The 27,713-nt window shown below is 41.2% G+C and overlaps 1 long non-coding RNA gene across 2 annotated transcripts; it reads left to right on the top strand.

The window, feature by feature from the left end:
• Window positions 1-461: 461 nt before the first annotated feature.
• LOC150057112 (uncharacterized) lies at window positions 462-18,270 on the top strand. Of its 2 annotated transcripts, none has more exons than XR_016537042.1 (3): window positions 462-690; window positions 1,267-1,319; window positions 18,038-18,270. It is a non-coding gene; the product is annotated as an uncharacterized LOC150057112 (long non-coding RNA). The 2 variants fall into 2 exon arrangements; XR_016537041.1 differs by lacking the exons at window positions 462-690; window positions 1,267-1,319 and adding exons at window positions 16,189-16,258; window positions 17,369-17,495.
• The last annotated feature ends 9,443 nt before the right edge of the window (window positions 18,271-27,713 follow it).

Raw genomic sequence — 27,713 nt, 5'->3', positions numbered from 1 at the left:
TTCCTGAATGTCCGGGAGACCTTTTGGCCTGCCGGGTTTCCCCACAGCTGAGGGCTCGTCTGTCGGGCCCGCTGGCCTCGAAGCGCCTGGGAGGCCTCGACGACCTGCAAGCCGCCTGCGTGGGGGGCTGGGCCGCCAGGCCGCATCCGCTCACGGCGGTTTATGGAACCTCCACCTTGTAGGACCTGCTGGGGCTTGGCCGAGTGTGGAGCTGAAGGCCCGGACCGTGTGTGGGCGCCTACCTAACCTAGCTCTGCGAAGCAGGCAGTGCGACAGAAAGGCACTTGAGGCCCTAGGGCCAGGCCCGAGGATTTGCCCGGTGGCCCTGCTGAAGTTATCCCACGGCCCCGAGCCCCAGTATTCTGGATCGTGATTCCAGGGGTGCCGGCTCCTTATCTTCTCTTCCTGTTGAAGAGTAAAAATCCCAGATTCGCTGCAGGACCTGTGTCCAGAATGTGGAGAAGACCCACGTCGCTGCCAGGACTTGCTTCGAGAAGATTTGACCTTGGCTGTGAAGTTCCTAATGTCCTCAGTGAAGCAGGCAGGAAAGTGTGTAGAACCCAGGTTAAAGGACAAGCCAACCCCTGAGGGACAAGGACAGAATCACCTCGATAGACCGCAGGACCACATTTCCAGCAGTAGGATGTGTGCCAGGGCAGAAAAACTGAGGCAGCGTCTTCAAAACATCAGGTATGGATAAATTCTGCATTCATGAAAGGTCTGCCATGCATCACATGTACCTTCAGATGGGAACTGTAGTTACATTTGCCTCTCCTAGAGGTGGAGGAAATATAGGGTTTTCAAGATGTCTATTGAGATGCAATTCATATAACCTAGAATTCTCCCTTTTTAAGGTATTTAGTTCAGTGCACTTTATTTACATTTAGAGAGTTGGGAGGCTGGCCCTTAGCATCACCATTCTCTTAATTTTAGATATCTTTCATCACTCCATAAAGAAACCCTATACCCAATACTAGTTATTCTTTTCCTAACTCCCCACCAGAAGTTTTGGACAAATATTGAAGTATTTTTCTATCTCCCTCTCTATCCTTATTCTGGACTTTTCATATCAATACAATATGGCTTATTTTGCTTAGCATGTTTTCAAAGTTCATCCACGTTAAAGTATATATCCATACTACATTCCTTTTTATTGTCAAGTAATATTCTATTGTATAGTTATACCCTTAATATTAATAATATTAGTATTAACTCTGCCATTCTGTCTTTCCATCTTCTAATGCCTTCATCCATCTTTCTTTTCAGACAGTTATAGTTGCAAGGAGAAATATTTGGTCCTCATTGAGGGTTATTCCGAGGTAAGTTTTATTTGAGGCTATTGTGAATTAAAATTCCTATTTAAACATTTGAGTGTATAGTTACTGTAACAAGTGGTATAACCATTTCTCATGCACATGTTTTCCATTTTCATGAGAATCCCTTCTTATTGCTCTTTCCCATCCCCCCACTCTCTATTGTTAGTAGCTTTCAGTGAGATAACTACTTCATAGATAGCTTCCCTGTGTTTTGATATTATTTACCTTCCATTATTCTTTCCCTCTACTCATTTTTTCTTTTTTATTAATTGTAATTAATAGAAGGGTTACATTATATTGGCCAGATAGAAGGTACATTACATCACAAACATTGATACCCCTCATCATGTTTTTGTCCCCATTTCCCTCTCCCCACTCTCCCCTCATCTTATTTTCCTCCCTTTCCTATCCTATTTCAAATAAACAAATAAACATATATACAATATACCAGATAACAAGCTAAGATACTACAACAGTATGAGAATAACTAAGGGACAACAAAAGAGATGAGAAATAACATAGTACATTAAGAACAACAATCACACATTATATGGCTCTTGTTTCCATATCTTGGAGGTTCTTTCATTTAGCCTCATCCTATATTGCCTTATGTATCTAAGTTTTGCCCTATTGTAATCCTCTGCTAGGAGAGTCCAAGGTTTACACTAATTATGACAAATTTTCTGCCTTGTTGGGTTTTATTCCATTAGATCTAGTTTGGGTACAGAGAAAATTCTCTACATGGTTATATACACTCTCTCCAACGTCCTACATATACCTAGCTAATTGTGCAAATGGGATACTAAAGGAAAAATGTCTTAGCTATCTATCAGTTTTTGAAATAAAATCCATAGACCACCTTCACTGGCCAAAGTGGTTTCACTTACCTTCCTACGAACATCACACTTAACATCGGACCACCCAATTCTAATTAAGTTCTCAGTATAATTCATTAAAGCCAATGGTGGGCGCAGAGTAGAGCACCACCTCAGTGCTACAAAATCAAGACAAGCCACAGTATAGGAATAGAACTAGTCCCATAGGTAGTTTCTGAAGATTTGCTTTCATTCCACAACTCAGGAAATATCCCCTCCTTTCTTCCCTGTCATTGGTGAAGGTTATGAGGTCTTGGAGGTATGACACTGCAAGAGAGCCCTCTCCTGCTCCTTCCCCTGCCTTTTCTTTCCTCCCTTCCTTCTCCCCTTCTCCTGCAGGCTAAAGGACTCCAGAGGCACTGCCTACACCAGTGTGCGATTCCTTTAAGTTCCTGGGCTGCTGCTTTCTGGTCCCAAAGTTGCTAGAGCAACCGGTGTATCTTCATCTCCTGACCCTGTCCTGTGTGCATCTTCATCTCCTGTGTGGCCTGAGCCCTTGGGAGCTGGGGCAGGTGAGTCATCGGGCTTAGGAAGGGTTTCTCTTGAACACAGAGAGTGACATGAGGGTGGAGAGTAGTGTTCTTTCTCTTATCGCTATTAAGTCTATTGGGGGTTACATTCTTGTTAGTCAAAACATTATAAAGCACTGTTAAAGTCATCCAAAGCAGCTGGCTCCTGTGATAGGAAAAGGTGTAAACTCATATATGCATGATACTGACAGAAACTAGTTTTCGGGGTGGGGGGTGTAGGTACACATGTGCTTCTAGAAAGAAGGTGCTTGTGTCAAGTGATAGGCTGGAGGTGAGGAGTACAAGAGCACTGAATTGTAGTCTGGGGGTGGTGAGCAGCACAAATCCTGCTTGCCTGGCTCCAGGTTGTCACACACAGATCTGATGTGACCACAGCTGGAAATGCAGAAGCTGGGCCTGGTGGTATCACACAGCCCTGACTCTGCTTTTACTGGTTACTCTCAAGCTACAGGGAGAGAGGTGGGGAGGGGGGGAAGAGAAAGAAGGAGAGGGAGGGAGTGAGAGAGAGAGAGAGAAAGAGAGAATTAGAGAGAGAAAGATCAGATGTACAAAATGGGTTTCTCAAAAGCAAACACTAAAACCCCAGTGTGTGTGTGTGTGTAAATGTGTGTGTAAGTCAGTAGTGGAGCTTTGCTCTCACTTGGCTTTTTTACTCAAGGCAAACACTCCAACACTTAACCTCAGCTCCACTTCTGGCTTTTTGCTGGTTAATTGGAGAAAAGAATCACACAGACTTTTCTGACTGGGCTGGCTTCAAACTGTGACCCTCAGATCTGGATAGCTAGAGGAATTTGTTCATAACCCACCAGTGCCCATTCTCACTCCTCCTTACTTGCTCATTTGTCTCATTATTGCTCATTATGCAATCTCAACTCAATCTGTAAAAAAGGTTGTCTTGGTTCTAAAATTACATATTGCCTTCTTTGTGCTACTTGGATTCTAGGCACAGAGACACATGCCAGTATCTGAGAACGGAACATATTATGAGACAATGTAAATCCATAACTCCATATGGAAATTAAGTCTCTCTTCTACTCTCCCTCTACCCATTTTTATTTTCCAAAACAGTCCCATAAGTTCTGTGTATATATACATACATATACATATGTGTATATATGCCTTTAAAGTCCAGATTGCACAGATGATAGCATGATATTTGGCTCCTTGAACTTGGCTTGTCTCATTCAACATGATGCTCTCCAGTCCCATCTACTTTATTGTAAATGACATGATTTAAATAATTTTTATGACTGAATAATATTCCGTGGTATATATGCTCTGTAATTCTTTTACCTATCAGTCATCAGCTCTTAAGCTGATTCTGCCATTTGTCTCTTGTAAACAAACATGGGTATGCAGTTGTTGTTTTTCCTATATACTGATTAGACTCCTTCAGATATATGCCTAAAGGCAGTATTGATGTGTCCTAAGTTATACTATTCTTAGGTTTTTTTTTTTAGAACTTCCATACCTCACCAGGGTATTACACACACGCATATTGCCGGGGCTTACCGGCAGCAAATTGGGGTTCCTGAAATAGGGGGCAGGGACTGGAAAAATTAGAAGAGAGACAAACACATCGGGTCCGGGAGGTCTGCAGCCCAGGCAAAAACTGCCGCTCCTCGTTTATTCTCAACTCAAAGCTTATATCCCCTCCCCAGACCAGGGCACTCCCAGGTGTTACATCCAGATGGTTAATCAGGGAACTGTTGGGGGTTACATTCATATGGTAAATCTCAGATCAATAGAACAAGAGAAGGCCAAAAAACAATAAGACAATCAAGCAATTATCTGATGCAAATCAAAGTACAGTTTGATTCCACTCTTGCTCCTGACATATCCCCCATTTTTATTTTAAAAGAAACACAAGTGCAATTTCTATTCTTTCCACTATCTCTAATATCTCTAATTATCCTGTCTCACTTTCCAAAAATGACTGGTCCCTTCATCTAAAGGGGATTGATGGGCGGAGATTCAGCTTCTGTGACTTCTTCAAGCTGACTCAAGGGCGTTGTCTCTGTGCTTGACCAGGGACCTTAAGAAGCCTAGCCTGTTTTATCAGGGATTGCAAGGATTAGATATCAGGAATAATAATTTGCTCCAAACTGGAGATCATATTTAACATTAAACAACTGCACAAACCATCTTTGGCTACAATAGTGTAGCTTACATAGCACCCATTTGCAAAGGCTTTTTCTTGATTGTCTGGGGAACTAAATTTCTGCAACCTTAACAATGCTTCAGTTGTCAGATCTAAACAGATTAATAAAGACACAAGCCTCAGATCCACAAACTTTTCCTGAATTTGTGGCTGGTGTCAAAAATAAATAAATAAATAAATAAAAATTTCGCTCAATTAGGACTTTAAACTACCCACTATCACAGAAGATTGACAAGTTCCTGCCCAGTTATGAAAGGCACGGGCACTAGTAAGGCATGCTTACAAACTATTCTATGACCTCCCGGCTCTGATTAATATTGAATGGCCAAGCACGAGTGACTCTAGGATCTGACACCATCTCTGCCATCCACGCAGAGGCTTTCTGCATCTGGATACTTCATTGTCCCAGTAGTGTCTCTCCACACAGGGGTAAACATCCCATGGGCATTTCACTTGCTTGGTTGCTGGACTTGAACTCGGGGTCTGGGTCCTGTCCCTCAGCTCTCCAGCTCAAGGCTAGCACTCTGCCACTTTGAGCTCCAAAGCAACTCTGCCTCAGCATTCTGCTGGCAGATTAGACACCACAGTCTCACAGGGACCTTGCTTTGCCCGAGCTGGCTGGAAACTGCAGCTTTCAGATCAATGAGTCCTACAAAAGGCCAAGTTACTCCAATTAGAAGCAACAAGGTGGTCAACTCAGAAATAGTCTCTAAGCATGATCTTACCTGGAACTTGGTAAGAGCCAAAGTTACATCTGAATAAGGATTGCTGTCCTTCTCCATGGGCCAGCTGGAAATTGCTATAAGGAGACTTTATAAGAGCAGGCTAAATAGCAATTAAGCAATCATTTTGGTAGTCCTAATTTTCCTTTTTTCTCTTTCTTTAAACATTTAAGACAACTTCACTTTCAAATATTGTTTAGAGACCCATTTCCAATGTTCTTAATAACTTTACTGATACTGGCTTAAACAATTCACACCTTAGCCTTTATTTGCAATTGAAAAACCTTTAAGGGCACAAAGAACTCCTTCTGTCCTCAGGCCCCCTAGGGCCCAAGGCACTCCTCTTGCCTTTTAGAAAAAAGGGGCTCTTTTGCAGTTTAGATTGCTGTCTAAAACTCCAACAACAGTTTAAACTCAAATAACAGTTTTTCCCTAATGCAAGAACTATAGACATCAGTGCACCAAAAGCCTAAGTCTGGACTTAGTTTCCTTCCCTTTTTTAAAATACACCCAATTGCATGGAGATAAACCTTTAAACATTCCTTTAAAATACTAATCACATTATCCACACTTTACCATCAGATTTCTAGTTTCAGTTTGCAAGAAAAGACAGACAGGCAAAGTTTCTGACGTTAATGAACAATTTTACATTGAAATCTCTAATACATGTTTCCAAACTTTAACTTAAAGTAATAAATCCCAAATTCCCTAACACCTCTGTGCTAAACAGGATACAATGTTTACAATGTAAACAGCTGTATGCCTTGCAATAAAATGCAGATTTCAGGATCTAGAAAAATATTTACCAGCTTTTCTTAAGACAATGCAATAAACCTTTGAGATATAGGAAACATTCAAACCTACTAATTTTTTTTTGAAGTTCAGACTTAGATTTACCCAATTCCCTTTGTGTTTCAAATGAGCTCAACCATTGTTTTATACAGCATGCTGACAATTTAACCTTGAACATGTTCACTCACACCCATTCGCACACACATTCATACTCAAAGATCTTAAAGCGCGCAAAATTAATATCGGCCGTTCATTTTCCGGAAAATTTTAGTATCATGAAGGTTTTTTGCTAATCTTATTCTTGTGGGTGACAACCAAGTTTTAAAACAAAGCTTTTTAACAAAGCGACTAGCTAAAATTAAAGACTGAAGTTTGTGTCCTGCCACCAACTGTCTCTAGACTGTCACTTCAGCAGGTTGTAGGAAAAAGGAAACTAGACGAAGACTGCAGCTGCTTTGTCTGGCCTCTGCTCACCTCAGCTGCAGCCAATTGGGAGGGGCCATATCAGGCCCGAGTGGAGCGAAAAACTTTTTACTTCCCAGAAATATTCAAAAAGATACCAAGGATGTGCTTGTGTACACGCAGAAAAACCATAAGGATCCATATTTAGAACTGGTACCAGTTTTAAAGACAAAACTGGACAAAACAAAACAAAACAAAATACCCAAGGAAAACTATGTAACACGAACAAGACAGAGAAGCACAGACTTTTAAACAGAATCAGACATTGACATATAACAAGAAATTTGGACTCAATCAGATACACTTAACATAAAAAACATGAGCTCAAATGAATGTTTTCACCAAACAGTTATTTTTAGATTTAGACATGTCTTGCTGGTGGGACTCTCAGGTATGCCTTGTTATTGACAAGAAACTCAGAAGGGGAGGGGGGGTCAAGGCGTCCCTTGACCACCCAGGCCTCTGTTTTAGGCCCACAGTGCACCTTTTCAAACAAACAAACAAAAATAAAATAAAATAAAACACAGACATACAGGGGGTCGGCCGACTTCTACTTACCTCTGGAGGCCTTTGCTTTTCACCTGGGCATCTTTTACAAAAAAGGTTATTAAGAAGAGGGATGGTAAAGACAAAATAATGTCACATATTAAATTGTGTAGAGTCAATGAATATGTTAAAAGGTCCCTACATAATAGTAAAAGGAGGAGAAACACAGCTCATATGAATGTGTGGAACAAGTGGATCAGTAGCAGTCCCACTTGACATGCACAAATAACTCAGGTCCTTCCCAGGTCGCAGGATGCATCACTGGAGGGTTGGGGGTGTAGGCCCAGTGAGTCGCTGCTTGGATGGCCACTGTCACTCTCCACTATCCGAACGCAGTGTTCAGGCAGCCAGCGGGCGTCATTTTCTCCTTGTGAAAAAACACATACATGCCCTCGACCCCAGGTTAGAACAGGATCGGGTCCATGCCAAGCACCAGTTAGGGGATCCTTCCACTTTACTAAGGCAAAAGCACGCTGCTCTCTTTTTTCCCAGAGTCGCTGAGCAGCAGATAAATTATTTGAATCCAAATTCAAAAAATTTAAAACAAATAAAGCATGATTAAGTATATTCACAGGGGTAGCGGGATACGACTCTCCTTTCTGTATTTTAGCAATTTGATGTTTTAATAATCCATTAGCTCTCTCCACGATGCCTTGACCTTGAGGATTGTAAGGAATGCCTGTAATATGAGTGATATTATAGGAATGGCAGAAGGATTGAAATGCTTGGCCTGCATAGCCAGGGCCATTATCTGTTTTTATTTGCGAGGGAATCCCCATCACAGCAAAGCATCGAATGCAGTGAGAAATACAATGTTTAGTGGCTTCCCCAGCAAGGGGGGTGGCCAAGATAAAATTAGAATAAGTATCTACAGTAACATGAACATATTTTAATTGGCCAAATGATGGAACATGTGTGACATCCATCTGCCAAATGTGATTAGAAAGCAGTCCTCGTGGATTTATACCTAAATGGGGGGCTGGTGAAAAAGGGACACAGTTGGAGCAAGTCTTAACTATTTGTCGTGCTGCTTCTCTAGATAATTTAAACTGTCGGCGCAAGGCTCGGCTGTTTTGATGATGGATGGCATGTGACTGCTTAGCAAGTTCAACCTGAGTTAAGTAAACTCTGGTGGCAGAGTCAGTAACCGCATTGCCCTCACTTAAAGGGCCAGGAAGATTAGTGTGAGCTCGAACGAAGCCAAAAAAACAGGGGTGGTTGCGAGAACAAAGCAAAGTTTGTACTTGGCGAAATTGGGTCTGGATATTGGAGTTAGTAGTTCCAATAAAGGGAACAGTTTCTATGACTTGAAGAGCACGAATTACATATTGACTGTCTGAGTATAAGTTAAAGGGCTCGTCTTGTAACAGGACGAGTGCTTGTAAAACAGCCTCCAATTCCACCTCTTGGGCAGAGGAAAAACCTGTAACCCAAGATTGAGTTTTCCCATTAATGGTCAAAGCAGCCGTTCCATTTGAGGATCCATCTGTAAATACCAAAGCGGCAGAAGATAAAGGCGAGGCCTGTAGTATGGAAGGAAATAGAAACGTATGATACGCAGCAAATTGGAGAAGTTTGTTAGACGGGTAGTGATGCAAAATTTTTCCCGTATAATTGGCCCAAGCAATGGCCCAAGGATCGCAATGGGCGAATAGCCAATCTTGTTGTTGTAAATTATATGGGACACAGATAAAATGAGGTTCCTGACCTAAATATTTACGGGAATCCACTCGGCACATATGTATCAGATTAGCTACCAATTCGTAGTAGGGGGTCAGCACTTTGCCGGGTGTTGATGGTAGATAAAGCCATAAAAGTGGGCCATCCTGCCACAATACAGCAGTTGGGGAGTGAGAAGTAGCTAAAATGTAAACTCCCCATGGTTTAGAATAGTCACAATAGGTCACTTGTTGCTGGGAAATTGCCTTTTCTACAATTTGGATGGCCCTCCTGGCGTCAGGATTTAATTCGCGCAAGGATGTAGGGTTGGTATCTCCTTTTAAGAGATCAAAGAAGGGTTTTAACTCTCCTGTGGAGAGCTTTAGATAAGGCCGTAGCCAATTTATATCTCCTAAGAATTGCTGAAAATCATGAAGAGTTCTTAAGTGTGAAGTTTTTAATTGTATTTTTTGGCTTTTAAAATAGTGTGGGCCCAATATATGGCCTAGATATGTAAAAGGGGGGTGTTCCTGAACCTTTTCAGCTGCTATTACAAGGCCAAAGAGGCTCAGATCTTGCTTTAGTTGTCCAAAGGCTTGTCGTACGACGATAGGGTCAGAACAAGCCAACAAGATGTCATCCATATAATGAACAATATAAACAGAAGAAAATTTTTCATGAGTGGAAGAAATGGCTCTAGCTACAAAACTTTGACATAAAGTTGGGCTATTTGCCATGCCCTGTGGAAGCACAAGCCAGTGATATCGCTTCATGGGTTCTTTAAAATTAACAGAGGGGACGCTGGAGGCAAAGCGCTTACAGTCTTGAGGTGCCAGGGGTATAGTATAGAAACAATCCTTCAAATCTATAATAATCTTATAAGTATCCTTTGGGATTGCCATGGGTGAAGGCAAGCCAGGCTGTAGGGCCCCCATCAGTTCCATTGACGCGTTCACTTTTCTCAAATCCTGTAACAGCCTCCATTTACCTGACTTTTTCTTTATAACAAAAATTGGAGAATTCCATGGAGAGTTAGAAGGGGCCACATGTCCCAAGTCCAGCTGTTCCTGTACCAGCTGCTGTACTGCAATGATCTTTTCTAGTGAAAGAGGCCACTGTTCGACCCATACCGGTTGTTCAGAGAGCCAATTTATGGGATCAGCATGAGGGGGAGGGCAAACGACAGCTCCCGTTAAGGGATACCCTAATCCTTGTCTCGTAGGGTGAGACTGGGGTTGGAGTGGCTCTAGCTCCCCCTGTGCTGCTCGGCCTAGTCCCCTAAAGGGGAGGAGGCCTTGATCAAGTAACTGCTTAGTGACCGCAGCACTAGGACTAAACATATACACTCCCATTTTTTCCATGATATCACGACCCCATAAATTAATTGGCAGATGATCCAGGACAAATGGCTGAAAATGACCAGAGTGCCCTTCCTCATCTCTCCAAACAAGGATCGCACTGCTCTGCTGTGGGTCAGTTGCTTGCCCAACCCCCTGTAGGGAAGTCATAGAGGTTGTCAGGGGCCATTGGGCTGGCCAGTGTTTTTTAGATATCACAGACACATCTGCTCCAGTGTCTAATATTCCTTTAAAGGGCTTTTCTTGTATAAATATAGTCATCTCAGGCCTCTCTTGTTTTATGCTTTGTACCCAATAGATATCAGAAGATCTAAATCCTCTCTGTCCACATGGGGAATTAGCAGTCTCCCCGGGAGGTAAAGGCACAAGTATTAGTTGTGCTATTTTTGACCGGCTGGGATTGATACCACGTGTTTCGGGGCAGAGGCCATAACTTTGATTTCTCCAGTAAAATCCTGGTCAATTTTGCCAGGTGTAATCTGTATCCCTTTAAGGGCTGAGCTACTTCGCCCTAACAGCAATCCAGCCACTCCCAGGGGAAGGGGGCCGAAGACCCCCGTGGGGAGAGCTTGTGTCCCCATCTCTGGGGTCAATACTGAGCAGGTGGAGGAACAGAGGTCCAATCCTGCACTGCCTGGGGTGGCACGGAGGAGGCTGGAGACTGATCTTGGGGGGTTGTTAGAAGATGCACTTGTGGCCGAGAAGAGGGAGGGACTGCCCCATGGTTTTGCGGGGCCAGGGGCTGGCCCCTTCTCCAGTTTCCCGAAAACGGGCCTGTTGCTGACTTGCAATCTTTAGCCCAGTGCTTCCCTTTACCACAGTGTGGACATGTGCCAGGTGATTTTTCTCTCTTTAACCTGGCCTGGCGTGGGCATTGCGTCATCCAATGTCCTATTTGTCCACAAGAAAAGCAACGCCCTGGGGGTCTAGCATCCCGAGAATGCCGCTGACCTCTATATTTTAGAAATTCAGTAACAGTCTTTCCTTGAGGAGCGGCGGCTAAAGTAAGGCCTTGCACATGGGAGGGTCCAATATCAGCACACAGTGAAATAAAATCCGTGATTCCTCCCTTGTTCCTATGGGGTCTGATAGCAGCCTGACAGGCGGCGTTGGCATTTTCATAGGCTATGTGTCTAACTATAATCTTCCTTGCATTCTCATCTTGTACTAGGCGGTCTGCAATCTCCATTAATCGAGACAAAAATTCTAGATAAGGTTCATTCGGTCCCTGTTTAACTTCTACTAGATTTTTTGTACGATTGGAATTGCGTAACCTTTTCCAAGCCTCTCTCGCCGCAGCATTTATTTGTAAATAGGCCTCCTTTGCATAACCCAATTGATCTTCGGTGTTTTTATAGGTTCCCTCTCCTAACAACTGATCAACAGTGTAAGGCAGGTTCTTAGACCCATTTGTTTCAATTTTAGCCCGACACTGTGCAGTGAACTCTGTCTCCCATAATAAGTACTCTCCTGCACTAAGGCATGCTCTGGCAAGCCGCTTCCAGTCATTTGGGCATGCAATACCAGCACACGCGGCCTCCAATATTACTTGAGTAAAAGGGGCAGTTGGCCCATATTGGGAGCAGGCACTTTTTAAATCCTGTAATAGTTTAACAGGAACAGGTTGATGGTATACTTGTTCATCATGATCAACTAAACTAGGGAAGCATCGAGGCCCTGAAATATCTTCCCTCTCTCTAGCAGCCTGAGTCAGGTTTAATTGCGATGCACTGTGCCTGGTTGTGGTGCCTGTTAAAAGGGACTTGTTGCTAGGGCTTTTAGGCTTGCCTAAAGGTTGAAAAAGGGATTGAGGCCGTAAGGCTGCAGCCGGAGGCGGTGGGTGTGAGGGGTAAGGTTTAGAATCAGACATCATAGTGGCCTGAGGGTCATCTTTCTTTCCTACTTCTGGGGGGGCTCTCTGCTCCATCACCATTTTCGATAGAACATGTAGCATTTCTTCTAACTTCCTCTCCACCGTAGCCATCCGGCCCTCCATTGACTCATCATAACTTTTCTCCTTGATATTCAAACCTGAATTCTGATACTCAATATCTACTGGTTGTTGTTCCCTTTTCAAGATCTCACTCAGACTCTCTTGGGCTGCTGCATATGGCTCAGCCTTAGGTTTTTCAGAAGGGTCCTTTAACTCATAAATTTTCCTTAATTCAAGATTAAGTTCAGCATTCTCATGTTGAGGATCTATGCATTCATTTACTAGATTCCATACATCAATAGCCTCTACTGGGGTCTTTTCAGGGCCATATACATTATAATATTCTTGAATTCTTTTTCCTATCCGCTGCCAGGCTTTTTGGAATTCCTCCTCTATAGACCTCGGGCATGCCTCCTCGACAAACTGTAGGAAGCTCTGAAGCACCCCTTTTCCCACCCACGTTCCGTGGGCTTCAAGTAGGTCTGTTAAAATCGGTACAAATGACCTATGGCTATTAACTTGACCCATAATTTTTACTCCTGACTATACACTCTCTTAAGATCCTCTCTTAATAGTCCTACGATGTGTTACTCACCACAGCGGGGTCCTCCACCGTCGTCCCAGATTTTCAGGGTCCCTGTTCGGGCGCCAGATGCCGGGGCCTACCGGCAGCAAATTGGGGTTCCTGAAATAGGGGGCAGGGACTGGAAAAATTAGAAGAGAGACAAACACATCGGGTCCGGGAGGTCTGCAGCCCAGGCAAAAACTGCCGCTCCTCGTTTATTCTCAACTCAAAGCTTATATCCCCTCCCCAGACCAGGGCACTCCCAGGTGTTACATCCAGATGGTTAATCAGGGAACTGTTGGGGGTTACATTCATATGGTAAATCTCAGATCAATAGAACAAGAGAAGGCCAAAAAACAATAAGACAATCAAGCAATTATCTGATGCAAATCAAAGTACAGTTTGATTCCACTCTTGCTCCCGACAGCATATGATGTCCTTTAATCAAACTGACTGCCCTTGCTTATTCTCCCTTTCCCCATTCTCTCTACCCCTTATTATTCAACAGTTTTTTTTTCAGTGAGCTTTATTATGCCATTTTCATTCACAGATACAGTATATTATAGTACCTTTCAAACATCCTTTTTTCCTTTCCTCTTTTAATCTCACAAAACAGCCTCAGTGACAAAAACTGTTACATGTTTGTGTGTATTATCGTGTCTATTTTCATATGTATTTTTCCACATATGAGAGAAAATATGTGACTTGTTTTTCTGAACCTGGGCTGAAAACAATCTAGCTTCATTCATCTTTATGGCTGAATAATACTTCATTGTGTACATATACCACATTTCTCAATCTATTCAACAGTTTCTAGGGCATCTGTTTCCATATCTTGGCTATTGTAAATAATGCTACAGAGAATGGAGATTTGCAGGTGCCTCTTATACCTTGTATTAAGTATTAGACTGGATTGTGTAGTAGGTCTATATTTTTTGAGGAATCTACATATTGATTTCCTTAGCACTTTTACCCATTTACATTCCTATGGACGGTGCATCCTAAGTATTTGCTGTTGATTTTGGTCTTGGTGATAGCCATTTTGACTGAAGATTGTAAAAAGTCTCAGTGCTTTGATTTGTATTTCCTCATTGGCAAGGGATTTGTACATTTCCTCTTGCTTGTACTTCTTTTAAAATGTATGTCTGTCTGGTTTATTTGCCCAATTATTGAGTTGTGGATTCTTGGGGATAATAATCTGCTTTTAGGGGCTGGGAGTATGGTCTAGTGGTAAAGTACTTGCCTAGCAAGCATATGCCCTGGGTTTTATTCCTTGGTACCACATACAGAGGAAAAGTTGAAGGTGGTGCTGTGGCTCAAGTGGTAGAACTCTAGCTTTGAGAAAGCTCAAAGACAGTGCTCAGGTCCTAGTTCAAGCCCCAAGACTAGCAAAAAATAATTATTATTTTTATGCTAATTTTTATATGGAAATCACCACCAAGTCATTTCTAATACATTTTAAAAGTTTTATTTCATTTGGCATTTATTTTTATCTTTCATTTATTCAACAATAAATAAGGAGTATAAAGTTAGTTTACAATTGTTTCTTTTCTTCATTTGGGGTTGGGCATGGCTTGCTTTGTACCTGGCCCACCTTTGCTTTTTTTTTTTTTGCCAGTCCTGGGCTTGAGCACAGGGCCTGAGTACTATCCTTGGACTTTCTCAAGGCTAGAGCTCTACCACTGGGCCACAGCACCATTTCTGCCTTTTTTCTATATATGTAGTACTGAGGAATCGAACCTGGGTCTTCGTGCATGCTAGGCAAGCACTCTACCACTAGGCCAAACTCCCAGCCCCTACCTTTACTTTACATAATCCTTCTATTTATGCTTCCTCACATTGCTAAGTATGATAGATGACCACTGACCCCAGCCGGGTGTCCCTGATAGCTAGGACAACAGGTGTGTAACATTTTACTCAGTGATTAGTTGAGATGGAGTTTCATAAGCTTTTATTCCCGAGATGACTTTGATTTACAATCTCCTCCTGTGCATTCCAAGTAGATAGGATTCTAAGTTTCAGCCACCGCTAGCCCAGTTTCGTCCCAATTCTGTGAAATGATAGCTTCAGTAATAAAAAAAAAAATTCCCCAAAAAAGTGGAGCTGTGGCTCAAGTGGTAGAGCATTAGCCTCGAGCAAAAGAGCCCAGGGATGGCACGTAGGCCCTGAGTTCAAGCCCCTGGACTGACAAAATAAAAAGTCATGAAAAATATTTCCCCAAGACATCTCTGTCCCTCTTGCCTATTTGAGCCAAATTTGATACTGGTCAGAAAACATTCAGTCCCCTACTCATTATGTCTAACCTGTAGGGAAAGGCAAAGGACCATCAGAATACATACTACAGGATAATTCTAAGAAATCCTAACTTATTGTTGGCCATAGGATGAAAAGAGGAGAAAGGAGAGAAGAAGAGGAGGAGAGAAGTGGAGTTCAAAAGCAGCTTTAAACTAAAGCAAGAAAGACATGTGCTTCAATTTCTTTCCCTTTGTCCTGCAGATTAGTCACAAAGAACTTTGTGTCTTCCTTTAGAACCAACCAAGTAGTAGCAAATTTCTCTGTGGACCATCATCCTCTTCAAGACTATCTCCACTTTACATTGTCCTTTTCCTTTTATTTGTAGCTAATATATGTTCCATGTAAAATTTTATTATTCAGCCAGGTGCCTGTGGCTCCCACCTGTAAACCTAGGTACTTAGAAAGCTGAGATCTGAGGATTGAGGTTCAAACCAGTGTGGGAATCAAAGTCTGTGAGGTTCTTATCTCCAATTAACCACTAGAAAACCAGAAGTGGTGCTCTGGCTCGTTGAGCATTAGCCTTGAGCTGAAGAGCTCAGGGACAGCGCCCAAGCCCAGAGTTGAAGCCCCACAACCGACAAAAAAAATTATTATTATTATTACTGAATTTACTCTATTTAATACCCTATTTCTGTTAATCAGGTGGGGAATTTTCCTGTTACATGTCATGTTCTTTGTTGGGAGTTTGTTCCAGTACCAACTCTAGCTAACACATGTATCAGCTTAGTAAAGTAAAGCCTTTTGTTTCAGAGATCTCATAGTCTCATAAGTTAACAGAAAAATTCCCTCCATTAGATACAAGAGAGAAAAAAATGGGCTGTTATGTGCTGAAATTATTACGCTTGGGTCTTTGGCCTTGGCACATCCTCCCCACTTTTAGCCCCCAGTCTTTAAGGAGCCTGTGCCTTTAATTCTCTGTACTGTGAAGCAAGGTACATTCTACATTCCATTCTTCCTTCAGTGACATCATGCTGATGACTTCTGTTTGAGGTTACTGTGGGAATGAAGTTCTTATTCTCATATTATCTGTTGGATAGCTAACAGGTAAAGATCATGGGGTGAGGGTCTGAGCAAGGGTAGCCTTTCTTACTGTTGTCTTTTAATCTTTACCAAAAGAATTAAAATAAAATGAAGGACTTTTCTGAGGGAGAATTTGTGGGGTGGGATGTGGAGGAAAGAGGGCTAAGGGAGGGGATGTGGACAAGAGAGGGTTGGCTGGGTTTTGTGGGGTCAGCTGAGGGAAGTACTTTTGTGTGGGTTTGTCAGTACTGGCATTTCAACTCAACCCTGGGCACGTGTTCTTTAGCTGCTTTTGCTCAAGGCTAGTGCTCTACCACTTGAGTTTCTTGGTGGATTGGTGGATTGGTGTCCTACAATAGGAGATTAGAGTCCTATGGACTTTCTTGAACCCCAGTCTTCAGATCTCAGCTCCTGAGTAGTCAGGATTTCTGCAGATGTTGAGTGGAAGATTTTCCTGGGACCTCCCAGGGCCCACATACCCTGAGTATGAGAACATGTAGGGCCAAGTAGTGCTACCCTGTTACTTGCAGGGAATTGGGTGATTCATCTTAACAAGCTTGGATAGGGGGAATTAGAAATTAAAAAATAGTGAAAACTAACATCTCCCTCCTCCCCCAACAAGTTCAACCTGAAAGGCAACAGGAGAATCAGCTGCCATCTAGATATGGAATAGAGTTAGATCCTCTTTTATGTTTAGTTGTATGTAAGTTGAAAGATGTGAGACAGTCTGAGTCCTTTTGCCTAATCATTTTCTGCTGCCCCTTACCCCCCACTCCCCTACCCCCTGAACCACAGCAACCAGCAACCACAGCAGAAGCCATGGACTTCTGTTCTGCTTTGCCTCTTCTGGTTCACATCTGTGAGGCCCCAGGTGCTAGACTGAGAACTTTGAGAATTCTACTTCCATTGTACATGAACTTTATGGCTGGATGGGATGGAATTTACAAGTGTCTGCTCTAGGTCCAGAAGTCAGAATCAGTATTTTGGCCTATATATAATTTTACAAGTAGTATTTTCCTACTTTTTATTTTTCTCCTTTTTGGCAAGAGCTTAGGAACTTCTAGTACAATTTGGGGCAGGGAGGGCTAGTACGGTTTTAATTGAGGGCCTCAAACTCCTTTTTTTTTTTTAAAGAAATACGTTTATTGAAAATGTACACTGGGGCTGCAGGAGAAGATGGCGGTCTCCACAGGAGTTAAAGTTCCTCGTAATTTTCGCTTATTGGAAGAACTTGAAGAAGGACAAAAAGGAGTAGGCGATGGTACAGTTAGCTGGGGCCTTGAAGATGATGAAGATATGACACAAGGTGGACAGGCATGATTATTGGGCCACCAAGGACAAATTATGAAAACAGAATATATAGCTTAAAAGTAGAATGTGGACCTAAATATCCAGAGGCTCCTCCATCAGTTAGATTTGTAACAGAAATTAATATGAATGGAATAAACAATTCCAGTGGAATGGTGGATGCACGGAGCATACCAGTGTTAGCAAAATGGCAAAATTCATATAGCATCAAATTTGTACTTCAAGAGCTAAGACATCTAATGATGTCCACAGCCACCTGAAGGACATACAACAATTAATTTTAGTGAATCTTAAATTTGTCTTAAATCAACAACCTTCTACTCATATTAATGTCTTGATTAAATATCACAATGCAAAATACCTACACATTAAGAGAATATCAGCTGGTAAACATGACATGGACACTTGTAAGAATATATTTAATATATGTACACCCATTATGTTTTCAGGTAACAGGAGGAAAAGTGAAACAGAATTTTTATTTCTCTTGTTAAGGCACTGTCATTTAAATATGAACCTGGAGTACTCGAATTAGAACTCAGGTTTTCAAGGTGAAAGCATGTCAAGAAGAGTCAAATGGCAGTGGAAAATGATTGTGCTTCTGACACATAAAACCTCCAGAAGGAAAAACCGAAGTGGCATGCTTTATCCATCTTACTTAGTGAAAAAGCTGCAGTTGAAATTGGTTAAAGTAGCAGGTACAGTGAATATTGTCACAAATTGTGTTAATTTTTGAAACAGTGTGGGTGCTGACTACTAGTATAGTATCAAAAATATGTTCAGGATTGTTTTGATACCTGTATTTATAATAAAAAGATGTTGGGGGGGGTCGATGAATTTCTGTTAAAAGCTGTTCCTGTGTGTTACAGACATGACAAATATTTGTTTACAGTCTTCGTTTAATAAACCATGCATTTATGTTTAAATCCACAAAAAGGAACTAAGTGTATGGATATGTGATTTTGAGATTAAAGGTAGTCTTAAAGTGTAAATAAAATGTGGAACTGTCAAAAAAAAAAAAGAAAATGTACACTGTCACAATTAGTAGGATGGGTCACTGACAAAGAACAATTTGGCTACCTAATTAAATTCCTTGAGGCAGAATGACTATTCTGTTATGCTGTTGTTACTGTATTAAGACACTCAACAATGAGTTGTTCTTCTTCCGATAACCAGAACACATACAGTAATATAAGCATTATAACAACAAAATGAACTTTTTTTCAAGAAAGAAATAAACTGGAGTGATGATCTGTGAATGACTGAACTGTGTCTGAAATAATCTGTAGTTACAGCACTTTATTTTTCTAGTATAGGCAGAATGTTGGCTTCACAATACTTCACATGTTCAAAAACATGAAAGGTGAGGGCCTCAAATGCTTACATAGTTTTTTCCAGTTGACTAGTGCTTTACCATTTGAGCCACACCTCCACTTTTAGCTTTTTTTTTTCCTGCTTAATTGGAGTTTTATGTCTTGGCTTGCTTTGAACCAGAGTTCCTGAGTGGCTGGATTTAAAAGTGTGAGCCACCAGCACCTAGCTGGGCAGTGTGTTTTTATTGCCTGCTTACTACCTCTTGTCTTGTATAACACACATTCACTCTGTGACATGCTGAGGAACAGAGCACTTTCTCTCTAATGCTTTTGACTCATACTACACAATGTTTCAAGATAGAAAAGTCCTAAAGTGTCATGATATAAAAGTAGCTTAAAACTGGTTTTATTTAACTTTGTAATTCCTGTGTAGCAATTGGATTTTCTGTAAAGTGCCTTTTACTTCAGCTAAACTCAATATTTTTTGGAAGATTCAAAAAGCTTTTTCTCTCTCCATGGAACTAAAATATGAAAAGCAAATGCGGAATAAATGTCTCATGGAATTGACTAAAAAATCTAAAGAATTATATATCTCATAATTTTGTGGGCTAAAGATTTGGAAATGCTGGCACTGCTTAAAAACTTTGTGTGTGTTGCCTTCCCCCTAATTTCAGGGATACTAAATCTGTTCAAAAACAATGAATATAAAATTCTTCTGTGCTTTCCTTTTCTTAGGATTCTTTGATTGTGAGTTACTTGATTGATAATAGGATGTTAAGATCTATCTGGACTTCGTTGTGCCATTGTTTGATGCACAGAAGACCTGCTAAGTAAGTCATGCGACCCAAATGTGCTAATTTTGAACAAAAACCACAGGCTTGTCAGGAATTCACCTATACCTTTTTAGAAATGTACAGAAATGTTATTTAACATAGTCACACAGGGCTTCAGTTATTCCATTAACACCAGACACACACTCTGTTACCACAGTGAAGGTTAGAGTAGATTTTTATTAGTGATATTAGTGTCTTATAAATCAGCACTATGCATGTTAGATTATGAAAATGTAGCTGGGTACCGATGGCTCATGCTTGCAATCCTCACTACTCAGGAGGCTGAGATCTCAGGATTGTGGTTTTAAGCCAGCCTGGGCAGGTAAGTCCATAGATTTTTGTCTCCCATTAACAACCAAAAGACCTAGAAGTAAATCTGTTCATCAAATGATCAAGTGCTAGCCTTATATGCCCAGATGCTGAGTTGAGGCCCAAGTACTGGCACCAGAAACAAAACAACAACCAAAACCCAAAGGAAAGAAAGATGAAGATCTGTGACTTACGCAAGGTATTTTAAAGGTAGCTCACACTGTGTAAATAGAATATAAGAATTGGAATAAGGTCTGTGGTGTGTTTTCTTGGAACAACATTAGAATGTTGATCCCTATGGGATGCTGTCTTCAGCCCCTGGCTCTGGAATACTGGGAATATATTAGAAATGAATGGTGATATTTGCACACAGAAAAGGACATGGAGCTGTCAGAAACTTATGAACTATTTGTGTCTTTTGGCTACCAAATGTTTTGTTAAATAAGTGCTTACATGTGGTAGAGATTGTGTGTGTGTGTGTGTGTGTGTGTGCTGGTCCTGTGTTTCAACTTAGGGTGATGGCACTGTCCCCCAAGCTGCTACCCCCCCCCCCCCGGTCCTGGGGCTTGAACTCAGGGCTTGAGCACTTGGGCTTTCTCAAGGCTAGAGCTCTACCACTTGAGCCACAGCACTACTTCTGGCTTTTTCTATATATGTGGTACTGAGGAATCCAACCCTGGTTTTTGTGCATGCCAAGCAAACACTACCACTAGGACAAACTCCTGGCCCCATAATCTTTTGTACCATTTGACTGATTTATGACAGATACAAATTTCTATCCATTCATATGTCTTATGACATTAAAAATAAGTTCAGTATTTTTTGCCAGTCCTAAGGCCTGAGCACTGTTCTTGGGCTTTCTCAAGGCAAGAGCCTTACCACTTGAGCTACAGCACCACTTCAGGCTTTTTTCTACGTATGTGCTAGGCAAGCACTCCACCACTAGGCCAAACTCCCAGCCCCCCTCCTCCAGCTGCTTTTTGCTCAAGCCTAGCACTCTACGACTGGAACCGCAGTTCCACTTGCATCATTTTTTAAAAAAACAATTTATTGGAGATAAAAATCCCATGCAATGCAACAGCAATATTCACAAGACAATATATTAGAAATGAACTTTACAACCTGGAAGGGGCATGGAAGAGAGGAAGTAGGAGAAAAACATGGGAAGGGGTAATAATGTTCAAGCAGCAATATACTCATCACCTTACAAATGTATCTGCAACCCCTCCATACATCACCCTGACAATTAAAATTTAAAAAAAAGAAAAAAACCCACAGACTTCCTTCCTACTTGGGTTGGCTTTGAACGTCCATTCTCAGATCTCAGCCTCCTGAGCAGCTAGGATTACTGGTGTGAGCCATCAGTACTTGGCTGTGGTATAGATTTTGTCTGAGACAAATTTTAATTTTGAACTTGATTAGGAAGATGTAAGTACTTGTATTTACCACAAACTTTCACTGTGGCCATTCCTGCCTACCAAAAAAAAAAAACCTAAGAATTATGCATAACTAAGTGTAGAACGCTTCACTATTCTCACTGGTCCTGGAAACAACCTACGTATTCATGTCTTATGGAGAAAATAGTGTCTGTGTCCCAATCAACTTAGTAAGGTAAGGCCCAGGAGTTTAGCCTAGTGGTAGATTGCTTGCCTGGCATACATGAAGACTCAGGTTTGATTCCTCGGTACCACATACATAGAAAAAGCCAATAGTAGTGCTGTGGCTCAAGTGGTAGAGCTGTAGCCTTGAAAAAGCCCAAAGACAGTGCTCAGGCCCTGAGTTAAAGCACCAGGACTGGCAAAAAAAAAAATGAAATCATAGGGAAGAAAAAATCATCCGAATAACCTCAGTTTTCACAATTTTTTGAGGGCTTGAACCCTCAAAAGGGCACCATCTTAATGCATACCAAATCTTACCATGGTTGACCTACTTAACTGTTTCTTCCTTACAGAAGACTCACGGGGAACTAGTCATGGTATTAGAGTATTTGTTGTAATGTTTTCTTTCTTTTTCTTCATGAAAGATTGCCTGAAACCATCTCTTCACTTCTAACTTACCCCATGTTTAATTATCAAATCGATTCCAGGGTAGCCTGAATGATACACAAAATGGGTACAGCACACTCACAACCTAGATGTGTGTATCCATCTGAGATTGTTTCAGGAGGTCCTAATTCTGTGCTCTGAAGCTGTTTCTTTATCATTGTATTAATTCCTTCTGGTGTGCATCCTAAAATCTTATAGGACAAAGAATCTCATTGCCTTCCAAAATGTCTGACTGTGGTTTTGTATTTTTTATTTTGTAGCAGAGTTGTTAGTACGTCCGTCAATGCATCAGAAAATGAAGCAACGTAAGTTAACTAATATGAATTGTAAAACCCATTGAGCACCAAAGACTATTAGCTTTGGAGCTAAGTACAGTTCATAAGGGAGAAACTAAAGACAGCTCATGAGAGAATATTTTTTTGTACTTGTGACCTTAAATAAGTAGCCATAAAATTTCTAGAGAATTTTAAGACTTGTATGAGAGACGTTCACAGATTTTGGTTCCAGAGAGGATGGAATCCTGCTTGGAACAAGGAGAAAGTAGAAATGGGAAGTGCTCAGTAAAAAAGAAAGTAAGTAATGAAAGCTGGATGTCTCCCCCACTGACCCATAGCTCTGTTTCTAAGGTAAGTAGATGCCAAAATCCTCAAAACAGCATCATGCTAGATGGAGTCCTGACTCAGCCCCATATCCACCAGGACTCTCCAGTAGGAAAGACAACAACGATAGGTTAAAGGAAGGAGGAAGGGAGGGACTTTGGAAGCTTGCATTAAATGGGACTAGAGTGAATCAACAAACGGAAGCTGTACTGAATCAGGCTCAGTAGTAAGACACTCTGTTCACATCTTGAGTCATTATGTTTCGGTAGGACTGAAATATTTATGACACACTTATAAAGCAGTCTATCAAAGGAAATGTCAGTTACCCGTAACATTTACATATGAATTTTTAAAGGGCCAACCAAGTATGAAAAACTGAACCTAAGAAGTCATTTGGTACCGCGCCATGTATCTTTTAATATTTTAGCAGTATCCCAAATAAGTTAAAAATAGAACACTCAGGTGGATCCACCAATGTCATGTAAGACTTAACAGGAAGAATTCATATATTTCATGTATTATATGTGTATGCACATATTTATATCATACAGCATATAAAGTGAGCTATGGCATATTTTCTACAGGAATGTTTCTAGTGTCTTGTCCTATGAGCTTCAGTATAGAATGTTCTTTGTCTTTTAACGTGAAGTAGAAAAGTGTTAAGGACTGATAGAGGGAGTTTCCTTTTCCTGGAGTTTGTATTACTGCTAGTTAGTGTGTATGGAATTCGATTAGAGTGGCTGAGGAAAGAGAGGATCCTATTTAGAGCCTGAAGGAGGAGTGGGCAATGAGCAGAGGAGCCTCCAATAAAAGATAATGAAGAGTCCAGTGTCCAGAAGGCATTACTCACCTTCACGTGTGCTGCCACCATGTGAGGTAGGTGCCCAAGTCCAGTCCCTTTAGCATACTAGATGGAGCTCCTACCTCAGTTTCTTGGCAGTATCTGAAACCAATAAAGACAGCTTTAATGGTTAAAGTGAGGAGCCAGTGCAGGACTTGAGAATCAAAAATCTAGATAGGTTATAGAGAGATATACCTACAAACTGCAACTGAATAAAGTGTAGGTCCTCCCTCCCTCCCTCTCTCCCTTCCCCTTCTCCCTCCCTCTTCCTTTTCTTCCTTCTCCTCTTCCCTCATTAGCCCTTCTCCCTTATTCTTCTCTCTTCCTCATATTTCTCTTTTTTTGTTGTTTTCTTTAAGTAGTTGTATACAGGAGTTGCCATCTAACAAGGCAGTTCATGAATATACAATGTGTCTCGATCAATGTCACCGACCTTTTCAACATTCTCACCTATCCCTTCCAACCCATCCCTTCCCTCACTTTTCTTAATTTTGTAGGATACACATTGAATTTTTGATCACACACCCCCCCCTTTTTTTTTTGGCCAGTCCTGGGCTTGAGCTCAGGGCCTGAGCACTGTCCTTGGACTTTCTCAAGGCTAGAGCTCTACCACTTGAGCCTCAGCACCATTTCCGGCTTTTTGTCTATGTATGTGGTACCAAGGAATCGAACCCGGGTCTTCGTGCATGCTAGGCAAGCACTTTAACCACTAGACCAAACTCCTGGCCCCACACCCCCTTTTCTTTATTTGCCTTAGCCCTTCTCGATGCCTTTCCAAGACAATTTTCCTAGTGTTCCTTTTATTGAACTATGATTTCTTTCTAAGAAGTTATATTGTTTGAGTTCTAACCTGAATCTATCATTTTTCGGTTAATTTGTGTACACTTGCATACCACTGAAAATTCTAACTTCCACATATAAGGGTAAACATGTAACCTTTGTCTCTCTGGACCTGACTTCATTCACTTAACATAATATTCTCCATTTCTTTGCAAGTGATGGAATATCATTCTTTATCATAAATAAATGACAAATTGTGTATATACTACATTTTTGCCATCAATAAAAAATTTATTTATTTAAAAAATCCAAATGCTGGCATTGTCCAGAAAATTTGACAGATTTATTTACAATTGTTATGAAGTTAAAGTGCTGAAATTTTCACAAAAACATGTTGACTTGCATTAATGTTTTATATACCCACAGTTAAGTTAAAAATTCACGCACAAAAGAAAATGAAAAAACTGCCACTGATTTCTGTCTCCTATTTTTCCATTGGCAATCATATACTTAGGTACTTTTTGACCCCATGGGGAAAAAATTCTAACATTCAGAACTACTGATAATAAGGAAAGGGGGTGAAACCTTTGAGAATGAAATGTTTCCCATCTTAGTAGATTCTTAAGCACAGTCTCGACGTATGTGGTGTGCTAGCTGGATGTCTTTTGGCATAATTGTTACACATGTGGCATGGATAGTACACAGACTGATATACCACATTTTTAAATCAGTGTTAGGACTTGATCTCAAGACCTGGGCACTGACCCTGAGCTGCTTTTTTTTTTTTTTTTTGGCCAGTTGTGGGGCTTGAACTCTGGGCCAGGGTACTCTCCCCAAAGAGCTCAAGGCTACAGCCCTACCCCAGGGCCTGGGTATTGTCCCTGAGCTCTTAAGCTCAAGGCTACACCCTACCCCTGGATCCACAGTGCCACTTCTGGTTTTCTAGTGGCTAATTGGAGATGAGTTTCACGGACTTTAATGCCAGGGATGGCTTGATTATAAGCGTGACCACCATACCCAGCTCCTGAGCTGCTTTTGCCCAAGGCTAGCACTCTACCACTTGAACCAGCACTTTGGGCGCTACGCTCTCTCTCTCTCCCTCCCTCCCTCCCTCCCTCCCTCCCTCCCTCCCTCCCTCCCTCTCTCTCTCTCTCTCTCTCTCTCTCTCTCTCTCTCTCTCTCTCTCTCTCTCTCTCTCTCTCTCTCTCTCCTCTCTCCTCTCTCCTCTCTCCTCTCTCCTCTCTCCTCTCTCCTCTCTCCTCTCTCTCTCGCTTTTTCTCTCTTTTTTTAAATATGGTACTAAGGAATAGGAACCAGAACTTCATGCATGCTAGGCAAGCACACTACCACTAAGCAACATTCCCAGTCCCATACCATATTTTCTTGATCCATTGGTCCATTGAGGGGCATCTGGTTTGGTTCCATACCTTGGCTGTGATGAATGGTACTTCAGTGAACATGGTTGTGCTGATGGCTTTACTTTCCTATTTTGTAATCTTTTGCATAAACACCCAGGAGTGGAATTGTGTGATTTTGTTTTTTCTTTTTTTGAGGAATCTCTATATTTCTTTCAACAGTGGTTAAACAAATTTACATGGTGTATTAGGTATAGGGAGCACTGGAAACAAGGTTGGAACTCTGAGAACTGGTAGTAGAGATAGACCTTGAAATCTATTTGAATTATGCCTAAGTTGCAGTCTTTACTCTCAAAACAATAAAGGAGCCAGTTATTCACACAAACTCTTGATTGAAATAACAGTATAGATGTGTTATTTTCTTCATGTACCCATAGTAACTCTTCCTGTACTAAATCTAATAAATAAGTTTGCTTATGGGAACTGAGTTCATAAGCGAGTGAGCACTGAAGCCCATGGTCCCTGCTCTCTCTGTCTCTTGTTTGTCTTCTGTGTCTGTCTCTGTGTCTCTGTTCTCTCTGTCTGTCTATTTCTCACTCTTTCTCTCCCCACCTCTTTCTCTCTCTGTCTTTTCTCATTTCTTCAGCTGTGGTATCCTGTTGTGGTGTCCCAGGTTGTGGTGATGAGGGCTTTAAAGGGGGAGTTTTTTTGGTTTTTTGTTTGTTTTCTGGTATTGGTGCTTGAATTCAATGCCAGGGAGTTGTCCCTGAGAATTTTTGCTCAAAGCTGCTAGTACCACAGCTCCACTTGAAGCTTTTTTGGGAGCTAATTGGAGATAAGCATCTCACAGACATTCCTGGCTTCAGACTGTGATCTTCCGATCTTCTGAGTAGCTAGGATTACAGGTATGTTACCATTGCCTGAGAGGGTTAAATTTTTTTAAAGCTCTCTATAATTGTCTGGATACTAACCATTGTCTGATATATAACTAGAAAGAATTTTTTCCCATTTTGTAGAAAGTTGTTCCATTTTGTAAAGGCTGCCATTTAGCTTGTTAGCTATGCCCTTTGCCATGCAGAAACTTTTTATTAGCTTTAATTTCATTTCTGAAGTCTTTTATTTTTAAATTTACTGTGCTTCGTGTGCTTCGGGTCTTTACTCAGAAAGTACCTGGCTGTTCCAAGAAACCGTAAAACCTCTTCCCTCCTTCCTATAATAGTTTTATGCTTTCAGGGCTTTAATCAATTTTGATTGATACTGGTACAAAGTGATACCTATGCAACCAGTTTGAGTTTTCTGCATATGAATAGCCAGTTTTCCCAGCACAATTTGTTGAAGAGACTGTCTTCCATCTTCTGTTTTTGGCTCCCTTATCAAATAATAGATAGATAGGTCTGTCCGTTTTTTCGCTAGGGTTTCTATTCTGTTCCATTTGTCCTAAGGTATGTTTTGTGCCATTACCAAGCTATTTTCATTACTATAGTTCTGTAGAATTCAGAGTTTGATATTGGCATACTTCCAGCGCTACTTTTTCGGTTGGGGAATGCTTTTCCAATTTGAGACGTTTTCTGGTTTTGTATGAATGTTTGGATTGTTTTCTTATCTCAGTGAAGAATGATGTTGTGGTTTTCATTGGTAATTCATTAACATTGTAGATTGCTTGGGCAGTATTGCATTTTGACAGCAATATGTCTGCCAAACCTGGAGCATGGACAGTTCTTTGACATGTAGATAGTATACATTTTCCATGATTTTAGTAACAGATCATCACAAGCCAAAGTAGCTCATACACTAATAATTTCTTTCATACTATCCCTAGAGGATAGAAGTTTCATTTCAAAGTGCCTGGGGGCTGGCTCTTTTTCAGGACTGTAAAGAATCTTTCCATTTTTCTTTTCCCTATTTTGCTCTTTGTTGACAGTTCCACAATGTGAACTCCTCTGGGTCTCCCTTATTTTATATGTGGCATTTTTTTCTTTACTTTTAATGCTATTTTTTTGTGAGTCTGATTCCAAGGTTTCTGAGTATGTCTAGTATAAGGATATTGTTTGTTTTGAAAAACCATATGATCCCTGGCACTACGACATATTTGAAAC

Source organism: Megascapheus bottae, chromosome 11, assembly GCF_031878675.1.
Source record: "Megascapheus bottae isolate mThoBot1 chromosome 11, mThoBot2.hap1, whole genome shotgun sequence".
NCBI lineage: Eukaryota > Metazoa > Chordata > Mammalia > Rodentia > Geomyidae > Megascapheus > Megascapheus bottae.
This window is presented reverse-complemented; position numbering and strand designations above follow the sequence as displayed.